This window comes from Nannospalax galili, unplaced genomic scaffold (assembly GCF_000622305.1).
Source record: "Nannospalax galili isolate Female #2095 unplaced genomic scaffold, S.galili_v1.0 scaffold257, whole genome shotgun sequence".
NCBI classification, from domain to species: domain Eukaryota; kingdom Metazoa; phylum Chordata; class Mammalia; order Rodentia; family Spalacidae; genus Nannospalax; species Nannospalax galili.
In genome coordinates, this window is record NW_008340854.1 from 1130358 (window position 1) to 1151431 (window position 21074).

A 21074-nucleotide genomic window follows, 5' to 3' on the forward strand; every position below is an offset into this window, starting at 1 on the left:
TTATTTCTAGTATCAAGTGAGACATCATGAAGTCAAACACACAGTAATCGTTTACAGTAGTATAGTTAATGTCACCATGATAAAAATCTTTCTATACAGCAAATTTCTTTTACTAGATACAGTATAAGTAACAGTTAATAATTGGATTATTATTATACTTCATTTTTGAACTAGATCATCAAATCATGGCACGAAGCCAACCATCCTCACACCTTGCCTCCTGTCAATAATTTCCTCCATTACTAAGCTACTGGGTGATCTCCCATTTCTTTTCAGCACTGCACCCCAAGCACACTCTTCCAAGCTGTTTGATTTGTCTTTGAAGTGGTAATCTGAGATTAGTTTTGCTGAGAAGAAACAAAATTTAGATCTCAGAGCATGATTCACCCTACCCAGGCAGCAAGGAGCTGCTTGAGGCACGGTAGAAGAGAAGGAATACTTGGCAGATCGACATAACCGAGTCAGTTATCAGGCAAGTGTTCTAGGTTCATTTCTCTTGTTATGATAAAATATATTGACAAAAACCCAAAGAGGAAATTATTTATTTCAGTTCGCAATTCCAGCTCACACCTCATCACTACAATGAAGTCATGGCAGCAGGAACTTGAGAAAGTCAGTTGCATTATATCCAGAGTCAAGAACAAAGAGCAATGAATGCATGCTTAATACCCAGGCAAATTTCTCTTCTCTTTTATAATCCAGCGCTCCAAACCAGGGAATGATGTCATCCCCTTTCAGGATGAATCTTCTCAAGGTATAATCAAGACAGTCACCCACAGGCATGCCCAGAAGCCAACCTGAACAAGATGAGCCATCATTGAGACTCTCCAGGTTACGCCAGGTTGTGTCAATTGACAAAGCTAAGCTGCAAAGCAAGGAATATTTGAATATCAGGTAAGACTCTTACAAAAGTGAACTGAGATGGTTGTAGATTGCTAATATTAAATCATGTACTATATGATGTGAGACTTTTTGTAGTGGGCTGTGGTTAGTACAGAACATTACAACTGGTCAAAATGCAGAGAAAAACTGACTGTGGAGTGCTTGGCCATAAATTGGATGTGTAAATCAAACACATTTGAGGCTCAGGGAACATCGTGGAAGAGGATAAGAGCCAGAGGTTAGTAAGCAATGCTGTGAAACAATTTTTCTGGAAAATAAAGTTTTATTCAACTAATGAACTCAGAATAGCTAGGCTACCTGCACAAGATCTGCACCAAATCAAGACATTCAATACTCCAACATGGCTGGAGAAAAGGTTCACAGAGCCCCCACCTCAGCTGAGGAACTATTGGCAGTTGATGGCTCTAGGGGAGGGAGAGTCAGGGTTTTTTTTTTTGCCACAAATATGGTCCCTGCTAAGTTGCCCACACAGCAATTGGTTGCCCTTCACCCATACATGTATAGATACCCTTAAGTGGACTTAGTGGGCTAAGAAAAGAAGACATGGAATTAAGATGAAGGCATGGTTTGGCAGAGCCTAGGAGGAAAAGGAGGAAGGGAGGGAGATGTATGATCAAAATATGTTGTGTACATGAATGAAATTCTCAAAGAATTGATAAAAATGTATTTTAGAAAGAATTACAATAAAGAAGAGCATACAGGATAGCATTGCAATCAAGCAAAGTCTTATACTATGGGACAAAGTATTTGCAAATTTTCTACCTAGTAAGAAGTTGATACTCCGAGTATATAAGGAATTTTTATAAATCAGTAACAATGAAAAAGTATCCCAAATTTAGAAGAGAAAAAGGACTTGAATAGTCACTGGGGATAGGTAAAGATGCCTTTACAACAAGCATTTTACTGTCTGAGCATAAATTGCAGAGGCTTCAGTTTTAAATGCTTGATCTCTAACTGGTGTTATAGTTTGGAGGTGATGGGAGGTGGAACCTACTTGGAAGAAGAGGTCGCTGCGGGCATGGCTTTGAGGAATATAACTAGTCATGGCCCCTCCCAGTCTCTTGGCTTCCAGTCCATATTGAGGAAAAGAACCTCCTCCAGGACACTATCCTCAACTAGGGTTATTTCTCCAAGTTCACAGCAGAAAACCAACCATTGACGGAAACCTCTGAGACCAAAATAAATCTTTCTTCCTTTAAGTTGTTCTCTTTGTCCAATTCTGAAAAAAATAAATTTTGTAATTAACAATAAATGAAAATCAAAATGATTGCATAATATTGCACCATATCCATTGAACTGCTGCTCTCAAAGGAACCCAAACTAACATGTATTGGTAAGAATTCAGGGACACTGGTATCCTTTTGAATTGGTGGATGATACAATGATGAGGATGCATAATATGCAGAACTTTTGGAAATCAGAATGAAGATTTCACAAGAATTAAAAAGTTGAACTTCTATATAATCCAGTAATCCCATATCTGAGTATATATCTAAAAAAAGCATATGAAGTAGAATCTTCAAGACGTATTTGTAAACTCATGTTCATTACAGTATTATTGAAATAACCAAGAAGTAGAAACAACCTAAGTATCAATCATCAAATGAATGGATAGGTGAAATATGTGCAAAAGAATTTTGCACACCTAAGAAAAGGACACTCTATTATGTGCTACAACATCTTGTGACTATAATCCTAGGCAAAAATAAGTCACACACAAAAGACCAAAAGCTATATAATTGTGTTTCTATGAAATAGAATGTTTAAAGCATTCAAAATCATAGAAACAGAAAGTAGAAAAGTGGCTACCAGGAGCTAGGGACTGTGGAAAGAGGAATTTGTGCTTACCAGACAAGAGGTTCAGGTTTGTAAGATAAAAGGATTCTAAAGGCCTATGAACAGTGGACTGAATATACTTAACACTTTAATATTTTATATTTCAAAAATATTCAAATGGCAAATTTAAAGTAATGTGTTATTACTATAATAAAAAAGATTCAACTTGAAGTTACATAGTGTTCTTGACAATGTTTTTAGAAAATAAATGTTATTCCTATATATAAACACTTTCGTTTCTCAAGAAAAATTTTATAGAGGCATAAAATATATCCTTTCTTCTTTTTGATCTTTCAGAGAATGTATCCTAATTGATTATCACATTTAAAAATTTCAAAAAGATGATCTAGCTACAGACAGATATGCAGAACATCCCATAAGTCCTACTATTACATCTTTCTATTAATTATGGGAAATTTCTCCTTTCAATAAAATAGTAGCACCAATACCCCTTGAACTCAAGATTTACAAATTAAATTGAAGGGCTCAGTTAGTTTTCCATCTCTGAGGTTCATGTACTACTTTATTTTCTTAACATATAACAACGAAAGCCATTGAGAAAAATGAAAGCAAACAAAATATCTAATGCTAGTTAGGATCGGGATCAGGCCTTCTGCTGCCATTTGAGACATGTAGAAAACAGATGGCAAAGAACAGAGGTGACAGGCTAGAGAAAGATGGCTCAGTGGTTAAGAGCACTGACCGCTCTTTCTTGCAAAGAACCTGGGCTCGGTTCACAGTGCCCATATGACAGCTAACAACCATGTTCCAGTCCAGGGGATCCCACACCCTCTTCTGACCTCCATGGGCATGACACAACATGGGTGCCCGGACATATATGCAGGTAATACATTCACACACACAAAATAAAAATAATAAAAATATATTTTAAAAAGATAAGAGGTAAATCTACAACACCTCAAAGATCAGTATGCATTTTGCATGAAAGATTATTTAATTAAATGTGACCATTGTTTTCCTAGCAAACTCGTTAAATATTTTCCGGTGCCATCTATAACTATTTATATCAAATTCTCATCAAAGACTTTGAATCATGAAATGAACTGTGGTATATAAAAGTCCCATAGGAAGTGGCGTACAGTGATTTCTCCGAGGTGAGCTCAGATTGTTCTAGCGAGCACAGGAGATGCTGGGGATACACTACATTTCTTCAACTGCCTATCCCCATCATTTCATATTTGTATAAGTACTATATGATTATCTTTATCCGAAAATCCAATTTAGCAGTAATCATTTCTCTTTCCTGCAGTTTCAACACCACTAACTAGTCTGTATAGAGTTACGGGTCTCATTATTTTCTGAAAATTGCTCCTATTGCACATTCCCCATCTCCCTGCTGTGACAAAATTCAGAGAGCAGCAATGTACAGAAAGTCACTCACTGTGAATCAGTCCATTTATTCAATGAGGCAATGTTTCTCAACCTCTGAGCTACATAAAAATTATCTGACAAGCATGTTTAAATTGATTTCTGAGATATACCTGAAACACTCTAAGGTTTAGAATAGACTTGAGAAGTTTTATTTCTAGCAGGTTCTTAGGTATCTCTGCTATTAGTGATCTTTGGGATAAACCTTGAGTACTAATTACTTGATTAGGAAACTAGTGTCTACTTGAAGACTTTTGTTGACATAATTTAGAGAAAAATTTTTCTTCTTAAGTACAATCTCTTTTTGCAGGTTGACATTTAAAATGGAATGTGCATTTGTCAACTGTGAAAGATGCCTTGTACATAGAAGTCAAGAAGTGCAATTCAGCTCTTTGTGTGTCTGTGGGCACCAATATCATTCTATAACTAAGCCAGTTGTGGTCTGGTAGCGATTTTTGGATGCTTTGGGGAACCAATATTAAATGGATCTGAAGTTGTCCCCTAAGGTTGTCCATACAGAACTGTAGCATTCCTAATATCCCCTGTATTTCTGAGTGAGCTCATAAACCAGCTTTAAATTGCAGTAAAGGGCAGTTTTTGTTCTACCTCTCATACTTGAACTCCTACTTTTCTGAGAGTCTCTTTAGGAGTTTCTATGCTGTACATGTTGATGGAGTCCCCTACAAAAAAGAGTATCGTTTCAACTGAACTATTTTTGGAAGCTTCTAAGTTTCCCAGTCCCCGAGATCCCAGAACACTCCAAGTTCCACACAGAAGCAGCATGAAAAGCCTCTCCTACTTTTGTGTCAACTTCTCTCAACTTTGTCACCCAGGAACCATGGGAAAATCCATTTTATGATCAAGACTTTATGCAGTAAGTCCTGAATGCTTTCAGCAATTTCTGTCTATAAATCTTCTAGTAGTATATATATATGAGCATAATTTAAGGGTATAGATAGTAAATAAATAGTTCTTAGTCTTTCCTTAATATTGGGAATTGAACCTGAGGCTTTGCCCATACTAGGCAAATGACCTACAATTGAGCTACATCGTTAGCATCCTTTAACTTTTGATTTTGAGACAGAGTTCCACGAAGGTGTCAGGATGGCTTGAACTTGGAGTTCCCTACATCAGCCTTCCCATCTAAATGGGATGCCAATCGTGTACCACTAGTCTCAGCTCTCCTTGTTCTTTCTATTCACAACTGATAATAGCCAAATTTATGATGAGCCATTTTTCCTATGCATTTTTTTAAATGACAAATTCCCACTTGGTCACCTTCATTCTGCTTCCTTACTAGGCCAGTTCCTTACTGCCCCAGGGGTCACAGCTATTCTGCTTAGCTAGTCAGAACCAGCCCCATCTTCTTGCTCTGGCCTAGGCCTGTTTCTTTTGCCCAAGTTCGCAGCAACTCTGCTTAGCTAGTCAGAACCTGCACACACATTTGCCATATTCCTGCTTTGGAATTCCATGCTGCTGGACAGGTTCTGGCTTGCCTGCCTGTACACTCCCTTCCCTTCAGTAAAAAAAAAAAAAAATCCAAAGTGAGAAGCTGAACCACAGGCCAACTAATTACTCATAACTAATCAGAAAGCCACCAAGTCAATAAGAACATGAACAAAATTCAGCTCGACAAATTCAGGCTAGAATTTCATATCGGACACACAACCAACAATAAAATGTCCGTATACCCAGGTCACAACACAAAAATACACGTAATATGAAAAACAAAACCAGTACGTTCCCAAGAAGTCCCAGTAGTTCTACAGAGATGTTCAACAATGAGAACAACTCGGAGGAACCCCAGGACCCAAAACTTAAACACTCATAAACATAATCAAAGAATTAACGAATTTTAAAAAATGCTAAACAAACAACTCAAAGACAAAGAGGAAAGGAAGAAACTCTGACTGAAGTACAAATGTACAACTGAATAAAGTGACAAAGACAACTCAGCATTTGAAAAGGAACTTCAAAAAAGAGACAGAAATATTGAAGAAGACTCAAGCTGAAATGAAGGTGAAATTAGAAAACCTCAATAAGACAATTTGAAATGACAGAAGAAAGTCTTGTCAACGGAATGAATCAAAGAAAAAATATGTTATCAAGGGACTGGAGAGATGACTCAGCAGTTAAGAACATTGGCTGCTTTTGCAGAGGACCCAGGTTCGATTACCAATATCAGCATGGTGGCTAACAACCATCTGTCATTCTTGTTCCAGGACCCAACACCCTTTTCTGATGTCAGTGGGAATTGCACAACACAGGTTCACCTACTAAATGCAGGCAATATACTAATACACATGAAATAATAAATAAAAATTTTAAAGAGGAAAATATAATATCAAGATGATAAATTAAAGAGTTGGATTGTTCAAGCAAAGAATATATATAAAAAAATTTAAACCCATAGAAACAGAATATGCAGGAAATGTGGGACACCATGAAAAGACCAAATCTATACATTATAGGCATAGAGGAAGGAGAAGAATCTTGGGTCAATGGCATTGACCAGAACTTCAACAGGATATTAGAAGAAAAGATCCCTGAATTAAAGAAAGACAGACCTATACAGATATAAGAAGCACACAGAGCACCAACTAGAAAGGACCAGAAGAAAAGCTGCCATGGCATATCATAGTCAACATACTAAATGCACAGAACAGAGAGGACACCGAAAGCTGCAAAGAAAACCAAGTTACATGTAAAGGAGTATTAGTACCTCAGAATTACAGGTGGCTTTTCAGTGCAAACAGAAAAACTCAGAGGAGCCTAGAGCACTGTATTTGAAGTTCCAAATGACCATACATGTCAACCCAGAATACTTTTCCCAAATAAATGTTTGTCATAGTCTAAAGATAAAGAAAAATCTTTCATGATGCAAATACCCTGAAAGAATTCATTTCCACCAAACCAGCACTCCAGAGAACACAGTAATACAAAAGACTGAAGAAAGGAAAAACCATACCCAAGTGATTACAGAAAGAAAACAAATAAAAGTATAATTATGGAAACACAAAATAGGACTAGGAACACAAACAGAAAATAACAATAACATATATATGATATTTCAATAAAAACTCAAAAGTTTAATACTCTCAATCCTCTACTCAAAGGACACAGGCTACTTGAATGGATTAAGGAACAGAATCCATATGTTTGTTGTGTGCAAGAGACTCTTTTTACCTTCAAGGACAGGTACTACCTGAGGGTAAGAGGACGGAAAAAAATATTCCAAGCAGATGGCACTAAGGTAAAATCAGGTGTTGCTATACTAATATCTAACAAAAAATAGTCTTCAAATTATAATTAATCAGAATTGATTTAAAAGGTCACTTCACTCTGATCAAGGGAACAGTTGACCAAAGAAACATTATAATGATTAACTTTATGAACCAAACTCTGGTGCACCCAATTTTATAAAAAAAGAGCACTACTGGGCTTCAAGACACAGATTAACTCCAGCTCAGAATTTGTAGTCATGGTTGCTTGAATGAGAATGTCCTCCATAGGCTCCAAAGTATTGGGGCACTTAGTCAGCAGTTCCTGGCACTCTTTTGGGATGAAACTTTTAGGAGGTTTGGCTATGCTCAAGAAAGCATGCCACTGAGGGCAGGCTCTGAGAGTTCTTAAGCCTTGCCAGATTTTCCAGCTCTCTCAGCTTCCTGTCCCTGTTTGGAGATGTGACCTCTCATCTTTCTGTTTCTGGCATCTGCTTCCACCAAACTTCCCTCATCATTATGGACCCTTGCCCTTGGAACCAAGATCAAGGTAACTCTCCTTTTTATAAGTTTTCTTGGTCTTGCTGTCTTGACACAACAGAAAAGTAACTGTTAGAATAGGTGACTTTCACATACTGGTGGGAAAAAAAAGAACCTCAACAAATAAACAATTGAAATAAGTCCATGTATTCTATTGGACCACAATACAGTACAGTGAAAAATCAATGCCAAAACAATCTCTAGTAACTACATAAACTTATGTAGATAAAAATACTGCTAAATGATGAATGGGTCAAAACATAAATCAAGAAAGAAATAACAATATTACTGGAACTAAATGAAGAGGAAAGCACAATGCAATAAAACCTCTGAGACACACTCAGAGAAATTGTAAGAAGGAAGTTTATACCCCTAAGCACCTATATCAAAAAATAATAAAGAATGCAAATAAATAACCTAATTGTACATCTCAAGAATCTGAAAGAGTAAGAACAAAGCCAAGCAGAAGAGATTTTTAAAAATCAGAGCCGAAATCAATGAAATAGAAACAATACAAGGTATCAATGAATATGAGATGTTTCCTTGAAAAGATGGTCAAGACAGAAAGATCTTAAACCCATTTTACCAAAAGAAAGAAAGTGCAAATCCAAATCAACAAAATCAGAGAGGAAAGGGTAAACATCAGAATAGACATCAAAAAGATCCAGAACATTGTAAGGGGATATTTTAGAAACGTAAACTCCATTATATTAGAAAATTTAAGAGAAATGGACAAATTTCTGAATTCTGTAAAAGCAGCAAATTGACTCAAGAAAATATGAACAATTTAATAGACCCATAACAAATACTGAAATGAAAACAGTAATACAAAGCCTTCTGGACAAAAATAGAAACAAACAAACAAAAGCTGAATTCACAGCAGAATTTTACCAGACCTTCAAAGAAGTTGTACAACCAGACCAACAAAGAAGTTGTTCAAAAAGAGAGAGGGAAAACTCCCAAGCTTCTTTTATGAAGCCAGTATTATTCTAATACTCAAACTAGGTAAAGACACAACAAAAATTCTCAAGAAAAATACTTTCAAATTGCATATAGACACATATCAAAGGATCATTCACCATGATCAAGTTGGCTTTATTCCAAAGTTGCAGGGATGGTTCATTATATACATCAATAAATGTAATAAATCATATAATGGACTTAAACACAATAATCACATGATGATATCAATAGACACAGACAAGGCCTTTGACACAATCCAAAATTCATTCATTACAAAATTCTTAGAGGAATTAGAGAGGAGAGAACATACCTCAACATAATTAAGGCTATATACAACAAACCTATAAGCAATATAATTCTAAATGGAGAAAAAAATCAAAGCCTTCCCAATAAAATTAGTTACAAAGAAACTTCTTTTTGTAACATGGAAGCTACTTCAGAGTTCCACAACTGCTCATACACAGAGAATATATGTCTAAGAGATTCTCAGTCCTAGGTAACACATCTACAATGCAATCTCTACACTTATAGCTCATGGAACATAATGGAACGGGGGTAGAGAGAATATTTAGTGCAATCCTCAACTTTCGCCAGTGAAGCTTCCTTACACAATGAATTGTAATGCACAGAGAAGGCCGCTGTTAGCTAAGTTTTAGAGAATAAGAGACTGCAGAGTGTGTGTTCCTGGATAGGACTCCTTTATTAAACCTCACCCACTCAAGGTTCAGGGAATATTGTGGAAAAGGGAACAGAAAGATTGTAAGAGCCAGGGTTGTTCCATAAACATAGGGAAACAGAGTCTTTCAGGTCACTGGAAGCTTGCACATGTGAACTTGTGACAGCAGTGGCCCTGAGTACAAGATTCATGCCAACTCAATCAGACAAGGGCACAGAGTGGAGCAAGGGAAATGGGCAGTGGCTGGCCCTAGCTTGGGAACTGTTGGAGTCTGATTACTACCGTGAGAGGGAGAGTAGACTTTCCTTACGATCTCTGCATATAGGCTGACTAGACTCCAGTGGATGAACTTGCACTGAAGGACATCTGGGTTCAAATGCTTGGCAGGATAGGTCTTAACATGTATGGCAGAATGCATGAGGTCCAGCAAGGTTGGAGGTGTATGTAGGGGCATGGATGGGGCAGAAGGTCTAAATTTGATTAAGAACTGTCATATGAAATGTACAAAAGCTCAATAAAAATTAAAAAAAAAATAAAATTAGGACCCAAACAAGGTTTGCCACCATCCACACTCATTTTCAATGCAGTACTTGAAACTGTAGCTAGAACAATAAGACATGATTAGAACATTGAAGGGGCACTAATTGGAAAAGAAGAGGTCAAATTATCCCTATTATATCCAGAAAACTTCTAGAAATGATCAACACTTTCATAAAAGTGGCAGGGTACAAAATAAATTTACAAAACTCACTAACCTTTCTACACACCAATAATGTGCAGTCAGAGAATGAGATCACAGAAACACTTCAATTAATAATAATATAAAAAAGTCTAGGAATGAACATCACCAAAACACCAAATAACTCACCATTGTAAACTTTAATCTATGAAAAAGAGATTGAAGAAGAAAAAAGTAGGTGGAAATTCCTCCTGTGTGCATTTATTTTATAAATAATATTGTGGAAATTAACCTCCTATCAAAAGCAATTTACAGATTCATTGCAACATCAATCAAAACCCCAGGACATTCTTCGCAAAAACAAACAAAAAGACACACCCTAAAATTTATAGGGATCACAAAAGACTGCAGATAAACAAAGCAGTCCTGAGTACAGCAAGCATGGCTAGGTTGATTGTCATACCAAATTTCAGACTATATTAAAGAGCTATAGTCATAAAAAGAGCATAGTATTGCCACCAAAAAATAGGCATGCAGATCAATCGAAGTTTACAGAAAACCCAAACATGAGTACATGCCATTTCAATCACTTTATAGTTGACAATGGTGTCAAGAATACACACTGGAGGAGAGATAGCATCTTCAACAAGTAGTTCTGGAAAAATTGAATCCCTGTGTATAGAAGAATGAAATTAAACAGCTATCTATCACCCTGCACAAAAGTCAACTCCAAATAAATCAAAGACCTCAGTGTAAAACCTGAAACTCTGAAACTATTAGAAGAATGTATAGGCAGTATCCCACAAGATGAAGGTGTCATAAAGGATGTTCTAAATTAGACTTTAAATGCTCAAGAATTAAGATCAACAATTGACTAGTGGGGCCTTGTTAAAGTACAAAGCTTCTGTACAGCAAAGGAAGCAATCAATCACATGAACAGGAAGCCCACAAAGTAGGAGAAAGCCTTTACCAGCTATCTAATAGAGGATTAATTTTCAGAATATAAAAAGAACTCAATGTGGTGGTGCACACCTTTAATCTGAGTACTTGGGCAGAAGAGGAAGGCAGATCTCTCTGAGACTAAGACCCTTGTATATATAGTGAGTTCTAACCTAGGTGTGGTTACAGGGAGCTCCAGTTTCAAAAGAAGGAAGGAAGAAAGGAAGGAAGGAAGGAAGGAAGGAAGGAAGGAAGGAAGGGATCGAGGGAGGGAGGGAGGGGAAGGAAGGGAGTGAGAGAGGGAGGGAGGAAGGGGAAGAAAGGGAGTGAGAGAGGGAGAGAGAGATAGAGAAAGGAAAGCAAATGACTCATAAATAACGGGCTATGGATCTGAACAGTTTCCAAAAGAAGAAATAAAAATGGTTAAGAAATGTATAAGCATAATAATTCATCTGTAAACCTAAAAATGCACAGCCAATTCTGAAAGAGATGTACCCTAGCTCAGAAAAATGTTATTGAATAGGTTAATGCTGTTGTAATGAAATGCTTCTTCTAATAAAAAAAAGTAAAAAAATAAAAATAAAAAATTAAAAATAAATAAAAATAAAAAATTGCTGACATCAAAAAAAGAGAAATGCCTTCAAAAGTATACAGAATCCTTAGTAATTATGGAAATGTAAATTAAAACTACTTAAAGATTTCATCTTACCCTAACAGAATGACTAAGTTCAAGAGAATTTATGTCACCAAATGCTGGTGAGGATGTGAGAGAAGTGAACCCCCATTCACTGCAGATGGGATTGACTCCTGGTCAAACCACTGTGGAAATCGGTGTGGAGAAGTCAAGTAAAATTAAGTTCACTACATGATGCAGTTATCTCACTTCTTGGCATATACCCAAAGGCCTCAATATTCTCCCATAGCGATAGTTGCTTAGCTATGTTTGTTGCTGCTCTTTTCTCAAAAGATAGGAAACTGAAACAATTATCTTAAGTAGATAAATGAAAAGAAGAAAGTGTGGTATATTTACATGATGAATTTCCAGTCAGTGGTAAAGAAAAATGAAATCTTCAGGTAAATAGAGGACACTAAAAACTTATACTGAATAAAGCAACACACTCAGAAAAACAACTGACATATGCTCTCTCTCATTTATGGATCCTAGTTCTAAGTACTTACATAGCAAGTATATCTCTCACTACTCATCAAAACTGCTTCCTTTTACAACAGATGGAAACTACTGCAAATTCAACAACTGGTCAAACACAGAGAATGTGTGTGTGTGTGTGTGTGTGTGTGTGTGTGTGTGTGTGTGAGTTGCCCAGTCTTAAGTGACACATTTACTGTGCAATCTCTACACTGAAGGCTCAGGGAACTTCGCAGTACATGGGAGAAAAGAATATTATTGTACCTCTCAATTCTTATCATTGAAACATCATGTAACAGATGGTGATCAACCCTGAAAGTCACAAGTGGCCAAAGTACAGAGAATAAGAGAGTGCAAAATGCTTATCCCTGAATAGGACGCCTGTATCAATCTCTGCCACCCAAGGTTTGGGGAATATTGCAGAAGTGAGAACAGAGTGGTTGTAAGAGATAGAGGTGTTTGATGACCACAAGGAAACAGAATTTTCCAGGCAGCTGGTCAGTTACTCAGATGAACTTACAGCAATGGTAATACATGCACAAAACTCATATGTCTCAAGGTATACAAAATCCCAGTAGGGAGATAAGGAAGTGGGAAAGAAGCCCCAAACTTAGCTAAGAAACTACTGGCAACAGAAACTTTCTTGGAGAAAGAGAGAGTTTGTTTTCTTTAAGGTTGTGAAGCTACATAGGTTAACAAGGCTCCAGTGGATGGACATACAGCAAAGAACATTTGGGCTCACAATCATGATGCTATAGGTTTTAACATACAACAGAGTGGTGTAGAGCCTGAAGGATAAAATTTTTAAAAATGAAGAAAAACAGGAATTTTAATCTCCTCTCTTCCATTCTCTCTCATTTATAGATCCCCCAACCACCACCACCACCTACCAAGAACTAGACAAACCACTTGCTTTTTGTTTTTTGTTGATGTTCTTTTAAGGCATGGTGTCCTGTAGACTTAGCAGTCCGGGAACTCACTATCTAGAACCTGACTGGCCTCAATCTCGTAGAGATCTGCCTGTCTCTGCTTCCCAAGTGCTGGGATTAAAGATGTGTGCCACCAATCCTGGCTCACTTGCTTTTTATAACTCTTTGGTGTTATTCAGTTAATATGTGTGAAATTTGCCTGTGCTGTAATCCATTACTCAAGGTATAAAATGTAAACTGTCTGCTCTTTGGGGTCCAGTCTTTGAGACTTGTGACCTTTAGACCATGCTGCAGCCTTAATAAAGCCTGTTTCCTGAACCTTCCCAAGGTCTTGCCTCATCTTCCCTGCAACAAGAGCACATGAAACCCAGCAGCTATAAAAGTGGTGCACACAGGCAAGCGGGCCTAAATAGGATCAAACTATATTGTAGGAAAATCACAAAAAATCAACAAAAAAAAAGAAAAAAGAAAAAATATGACATGCAGTAAAGGGAAAAAATAATCAAAATTGTACCTACTAAGATGTTACAATTATTAACTAATTCAACCAACGGAGAAGATCCATTTCACATAATCTCCTGCTTTCTTACAAACAATTTAAGCTACTATAGTATTTTTTTGACAAGAAATGATACTGGATTGTTTCAGAGGCATCTTAGTGAAATTGTTATGGAGTATGTTTGAGGGTTTGTTCCTACCATGATATCTGTGCTTTCCCATTGTAATTTATGTCATTTTAAAAGCATTTGGAGAGTCGTGGTGAATTTCCCTGATTTTACACTCAGCTTCTTGTGTAGTTTTCAGAGTAAAACAATGCCTTGCATGTTTTACACAGGTGACACAAATGTGATCAAGAACTACAAATTAAGAGTCTTGCCCTGGGGTTACCACAAATTAGGTGCTAGAAAAGTCTCTGCAAATTCCTCAGAGATTCCCAGTTAAAATAGAGATTTCTGGATAAGAGTGACATCAGACAGCAAGAGAAGGAAAGGGGTGTGTCAGTCTATTCTGGTGTTATTGTAGGAATTTCCTCCAAATTGAAACAGTCTATCCTCGTGCCTCCTTCACATTCCTTCACATTCAGACAGTAACAAGCTTCAGAAGTCTCAGGAAGTTCCTAAAACAAGATTCTCAAAGGATCTCCCCAAGGTTATATAAGCAGGCCAAATAGCTGAAAAGTGACTCCCTTAACAGCCCAAATATCTGCAGTTGTGCAGGGAGCTCCAGAGAAAGAAACTATGTAAGTCCTCGTCTACACTGGATTGGGGTTTTTTGGTGATGGAGCTGCCTCTGAGTCACCCATGTTCCTGAAAGTAAACCCTCCCATACTCCAAGGAATTCATGGGTTTACTAAACTATACTTCTGTGGACATTTTACTTTGGTTTATTGTTGGTGCATTATCTGGGGTATGACTAGGCCCTTACTCATGTTGCCTCAGGAAACGGTGCACAGCGCATACTTAGGTAAAATTATAAGTAATTGTATGTAAGTAGAGTGATGAGTCTGTGCACATTCATTACATCTCTCTATATGATTAACAGTCTGTCACCCGTAACATTACATATTGTCTTCCTCTAATATTCGATCAGTGTTTAACAACATACCTCTCTGATTCTTGTTAACAGTGATTCTCTGAGAGACAAAGATCTTGTGAAAACGTTTTCACAGAAAACATACAAAATACTGGATTTGGTCGAACAAATACCCATTAATCATTACCTAATTAATGTATATGCAGCAAATGTCTTTTTTATCTCTAACCATTTTTAAATGTATGTATCCTTTATGCTACCAATAATACTAGTAAATATTTTTGTCATCTTGTCAAGATTATTGACTTCAAACTTATTTCTATAAAAGCCTGTGCCTATGCAGCCAATACCGAAATCATCTAAATGTGTCACTTCTCAATGCTCCTTTTAATGAGTTTCCATTTGCTGTGTTATAGGCTGAAGATTTAAGAAAACCTCCCAATTTGATTTTACAAATGCAATTAATAGGCAATTGCAGAAGTTAGGGACATTTAGTTTGGTCCTGAAAATAGGAAAATCCTTATATATAGAATCATATATCTAGGTTTGAAAGCATGAACAGCTTTCTAATAAAGAATATACATTTCTTTATTACCAGTGCTTATATCTGAAGTTCAAAAGATGCTATCTTCATATCTGAATGAGAAAAATTAAACAAAATTATAGGAAAAATAAATAAGTCACATTTTTAAAAATAAATCAATTTTTTTTATCCTGGAAATTGCTATCATAGGGTCAGTGAAAATCAATATTATGTAGGTTATAATGGCTATGTGATAAATGAAAGATGAAGAAATAACGAAAAAAAATAAAAAAGTATCAGTTTAGACTTTGAATAAAATTTTTGGCAGTCCAAAATTGTTTTCAGTAGCAGAATATTATCTTAAAGTGCAACAATTTTATTTAATAACATTGACCTATATACCAAATATTCCATTGAATTTATCAGTACCATTATCAGAAGAGAAAAAACTTGTATGGATTTAATGAAGGAAATGTCTTGAAGCTGTGAAAGAAGGGAGTGGTTTTATGACAATGTCCATAAAATGTCAAGTAGCCTCTGTCCAATCTGTCCAGATCCACCCTGCCCCCCCCAAACCCCTACTATTTGTATTGTGTTGGAAACCAGAAAGCTCTCATGAAACCAAAAGAGATACAAAAGGCAAACAGAACAGGTCTAGTAGGAGAGGCAGAAAAATGCTGATTTCACACACACACATCCCCCATTTTCTCTTTATCACTGTCAAAGACAGAACCCAGGGTATTGTACCCAATAAGATTGTGCCTAATCATTGAGCTTACCCCTAGCCCTACTGGCTCCATTTGAATTAGATACTTACTTTTTAAAAATCAAATTCCAAGTGGTCAGCCCTGAATAGACGTACACATGACCACTAACAAAAGGACTCAGTGTGTTTATAGATATATACACACACACATATGTGTGTGTGTGTGTGTGTATGTGTGTAACAAAGCAATTCAAGAGACCACAAAATTGAGAGGGAGTTGAAGAACAGGAGTTGACTTGGAGAGAGAGAGGGTTGGGTGGAAATGTTGTAAATAAAGTACTCATGCATGAAATTCAAAAAAACAAACAAACTGCAGAACAACGAATGCATACTTGCTGAGGACCTGAGTTTAGTTCCCAGCTCCTGAGTTCAGTTCCTAGCATCCAAGTAAGACAGTTCACAGCCACCTATAACTCCAGCTCCAGGAGATCTGTTGTTGTCTTCTGGTCTCTGTGTGCACCCACACATGTGCACATATATCCACACCCATACACATAAATAAATAATAATAATATACAAAAGGCTCAAATGAGAGAATAAATGAGAATTCTAAATGTAATGTTCAAAATGAATGATACTCTGTAGCTCAAATTAAAATATTTTCACTAGCTTCTTTAACTCTCAAAAACAGAAAAGAATCAAATTCTGCTCTAATGCCCTCTCTCTTTTCACTTGCCTGTTATTTATCTGCTTAAACACCTAGTTCTATAGAGTATAAGGTAAAGTACTGGAGAAATCATAAAGAATCAAAGAGACTGGTGAGAAGACTCAGTTGGTAAAGGTGCTTGCTGCTAAGTCTGAGAACCTGTGTTCTATCTTGGGACCCACAGGATGGTAGGAGAGAACCACTCTCAGACTCCCAAAACAGTTGTCCACTGACCTCCATACATATGCCTTAGCAAGTATGTGTTTACCCACTATACATAACTAAATCAATTCATACATGAATAAATTTAATAAAATATTTTAACAGAAGCAAATTTTATTTATAACTGCTTACGTGTAAAGAGATAGTGATGTCAATATTTAGCATCTTGAGACAACAACCGTGCATCATCTATAAGGGGTTCTATGTGTCAGGAATCAATCAGCAATTGATACTGGGTCAATATACTTCATGAACCTGAAGTCAAGCTTTCTCTCAGGATTTGACTGAATTTGGAGTTTACACTACAATACTCATTTTTGTGTTTGTTGGCAGAAGATTTCAGTTAGCCTTTTCTTGCCTTTTACTAGATATGAAAGAAGAAAGAGTGTTTTTAACACTCTGACTACAAATTGCCTCAGCTAGCTCACCAAGTTATTACAAGTAACAAGGCTGCTTAAGAAGTTCTATAGCTACATGAAAGACCATAGGTATTCCTTGCTTTAACCTGTGCTAGTTGCCTTATTAAAGATGACCTGGAAGTTAACTAACATCTTCCGGGTCAATGTTCAAGTAAATATATAAACAAAGTAAAGGAGAGAGCCCATACACGTATTTGGGAGAACAATTAGCTAGAGAAAGCTGAATTCACAAAGGCACATATTTGGGCTGTCTTGGCATATTCAAGACACAGCACTTGGGCCAGGCTGGCTAGAGCAGAATCAATGAAGCGGTAGTGGTGAGAGCAGGAGGCTGGGTTGTAGCAACACGCAGATCACAGAAGAGATTGCAGCTTCTCTCTGAGTTTGGGACATGCCGTAGCCTTATAATATGGTGCAAAGACAACAACATTCACACCAACTGACAAATGGATTATAATTGTGTTAAAACACAGGAGGAATTTTAGTAGTGATTGCAAAGGGGTGAAGCAGAACAGCAGAAAGCTAACGATGTATCTGAAGTTAATTCATAATTGGAATTAATAAGAAATTGCTGAATTATACATATTCTAAAGAAAGCGATTAGATGTCTATTTGTGGAACTGATGCTTTATCAAAATATTAAAACACAATGTAATATAAGTTATATGTAATCTGAAGATAAACCTGATAAACCTAATAACTTTGGAATAAATGCTACATGATATAACACTAAAAAGTCACTTAATATCATTCTTCTGCACGTGGAGATCCTGTCTTTACAACATTCTTGAAGAAGTTGTCTTTCCTCCATTAGACCTTTATCTATCACCCTGTTCAAAAATCAGCTCCAAAATGGACCGAAGACTTCAACCTGAAACACTGAAACTGTTAGAACAAGATATAGGCAGTATCCTACAAGCTATAGATGTAAGAAAGTGTCACAGTGCAGTGACCACAGTCCAAGCCTGAAGGGCTTGGGCACCCCCATGGATAGAAATCAGGACACAGGGGATGCAGAGGTTTATGTGCCAGTGCATGTTTATTGTGAACCAAACCAAGCTTATATAGGAATCAGATCTAGAGTAACCAAGGAATAACCAAGGATACATCACGTTACTACCAAGAATACATTACCTCACCAATGGAAACTCACCCAACGTTGACAGTATCCAAGATTCAGCTGCATAATATAATATCTTAGATATAAGGTGTACTGTTTGTGATTACTCTTAGCAACTACTATAATTCATTATTTCTGTATAGAAACCAAGCTAATGGTGCTGAGAAACTCCGGTGCCCGGTGCCCATAACAGAACTCTTTAGTTATGTTTCCAAGACTGTCAATTAAACAGAGAAGCATAGCCTGTCAACTCAGACCACAGAAGCAGAGAGCAGGGAAACTCCCAGGATGGAAGCATTCTTTCTCCAATGCTTAAGTCAAGGCAAGCTGCCACAGCCTAATGCAGTGATGGCTGTGCCCATAATAATAGCTCCCATCATGCATCTATTGAGATGACCATGTGGTTCTTGTCTTTGAGCCCGTTTATATGATTTATGATGTTTATTGACTTACATATATTGAATAAAGCCGACTTGATCATGGTGAATGATCTTTTTGATACAACCTCAAAATAGCCTTGACAAGCCACAAGAATTAAACATATCTGGTATCCTCTGCCAAGCTTCAGGTCAAACTGAATTGATCATGCCTTAACAATTCCCCTTTCTTTATTAATTTATCTAGATTTTCCTTTTGAAAATGAAGGGAAGACAAGAGAATCTCAGCACTGCAAAGCTTGATGCTCTACTGACTGAGCTATCTGGGCATCTTGGTTTAGGCATTAGAAGGCGCATTGACCTCCTATTAAGCAGTATGTAAAAAACAATTATTAAGATTATTAAAGAAAATCCAGAACTATGTAACATACTTGAATCCATCCATGAGGATCGAGAAAGAGTATTTGCTAAAGTTATATTATCCACTTTACCTTAAATATACAATTCTGTATTTTTTCAGTCAAAAACAGAACCATAAAATTTAGGAGTAATACAAATCTGAGTAAAATTCCAATCACATACATATTGTACAGTTTTTTGTAATTTCAATAACTTATTTCCCAACCAAATCACACAGTTTTATGCAATTTCATCAAATTATTTTTCAACCAATGAAGTCTCCTTGAAAAACAAGAACTTCTTTTTGAAATTGTGAATTAATTTGAGTCCCATGTATCCAAAGTTTATGAGAATCATCATGCCAACGTTCAACAAAATCTTGTGTTTGAACAAATTTCTGAAGCGCCACACCAGCGGTAGTAGCCATAGCAGCTAAAGCAATGAGCCCCAAACAGCAGCGGTAATCAGTCCAATCATGCATTTGCCTCACCGTAGCAGTCTTTTGAAAAATCTCATAGTCCTTGAACAAGACTGCTTTCCCAGGAATGATCCATTCTTACAGGAATCCATAAAGAATTTCATTGAGTTAAAATCATGACTGATTCAAAAGATGGATTAAAAGCTATAGAATTATTAAGACAAGTATACAAATGACAATACCGACAAGATTATCACTAGGGGAAAATGTATACAAGCTGTAACACTGTAATTTTTGACTTTAGTAAAATCTTAAGATATTTTGTCATAAGTAGTAGCAGAAGTACCACCAAGGATTTTTATAGGCATAAGAGCAGTTAATTTTCAAATATGTAATAGAGGAGAATATAATGCACACCCTATTCTTACTTGAGGTTGAGGATTAGCTATTTTTCATCTACCCAAATTATAGGATAAACAGTATAAAACTTATCTTTCATAGGAACAATATTTTAGATTACACTTTGAGGCAAACTCCTTATAATCCTTACATTCTTCTAATCAACTTCCTAAAGACTACTTGTTGGAACAATCCAGTTTTTCTGTCTTATAGGATAACAAGGAGGAACTCCAAAGCACATAATATCAGAAGATAGAAATTGAGTATAATAAAACAGTTTTTTCTTCATAAGGAAAAATTTGGCTGACTGATTTCACAAGGGGGTGACAATACATTCATAGGAAAACTAACAACCATAGTAGTAGGCTAAGTATAAGGATAAAGGAGAGGGGGATTAAGTACATGAGATTACCTCAGTTTCAGTAGCAGAAATGCAATTTTGGCAGCAGAAATGCAAGTGATCAGAGCACACATGGCTAAGAACAGATTTTCCAGAGATTGATTCACCTTAGATCAACAGAGCTTTAAGCTGATTCAAGTAGAAGATGATAACTTTCTCTGATAATGCCGAGGTTTACTGGTCAGCGATAATGCCACAAAACAGATCCATCAGCCGAGATGCCAGAAAGTGACTTCATTTCCTCTAGAAACAAAACCATATCTTTCGCCTGGTGTTAATAGCTATCCTGGTACACAATCTTGGAATCTTTCTGGCTAAATCCAGACATTCACTGAGTCAGGCAAGAGTGATGATTTCTGTAAAAATACTTTTCTTCAGGAGATAAAAACTTTACCTTGGAGCGAATTTAAAAAATTAATAATAAAATATAAAAATGTTATAAAAAACAAAATCTAATCAAATTAATAATAAACAAAATTAAATAGAATCTCAGATCAATAACCTCAAATCCAAGAGCTCATAGAAGTCCTAAACAAAATTCTAAATTAATAATCAACAAAATCTTATATATATAACTGATATATAAATGAATAGTAACTGATTAATAAAATCTATTAAAATCTTATATAA

The 21074-nt window shown here is 36.4% G+C and overlaps 1 long non-coding RNA gene across 1 annotated transcript in view; it reads right to left on the minus strand.

The window, feature by feature from the left end:
- Positions 1-629: 629 nt before the first annotated feature.
- The window catches only part of LOC108490999, a 24288-nt gene continuing 3843 nt past the window's right edge, over positions 630-21074 (minus strand). Inside the window, exons 2-3 of the long non-coding RNA XR_001872506.1 lie at positions 1898-2122; positions 630-865 (exon numbers count right to left, since the gene is read on the minus strand). This is a non-coding gene — a long non-coding RNA (uncharacterized LOC108490999). The remainder of the gene's footprint in view (positions 866-1897; positions 2123-21074) is intronic.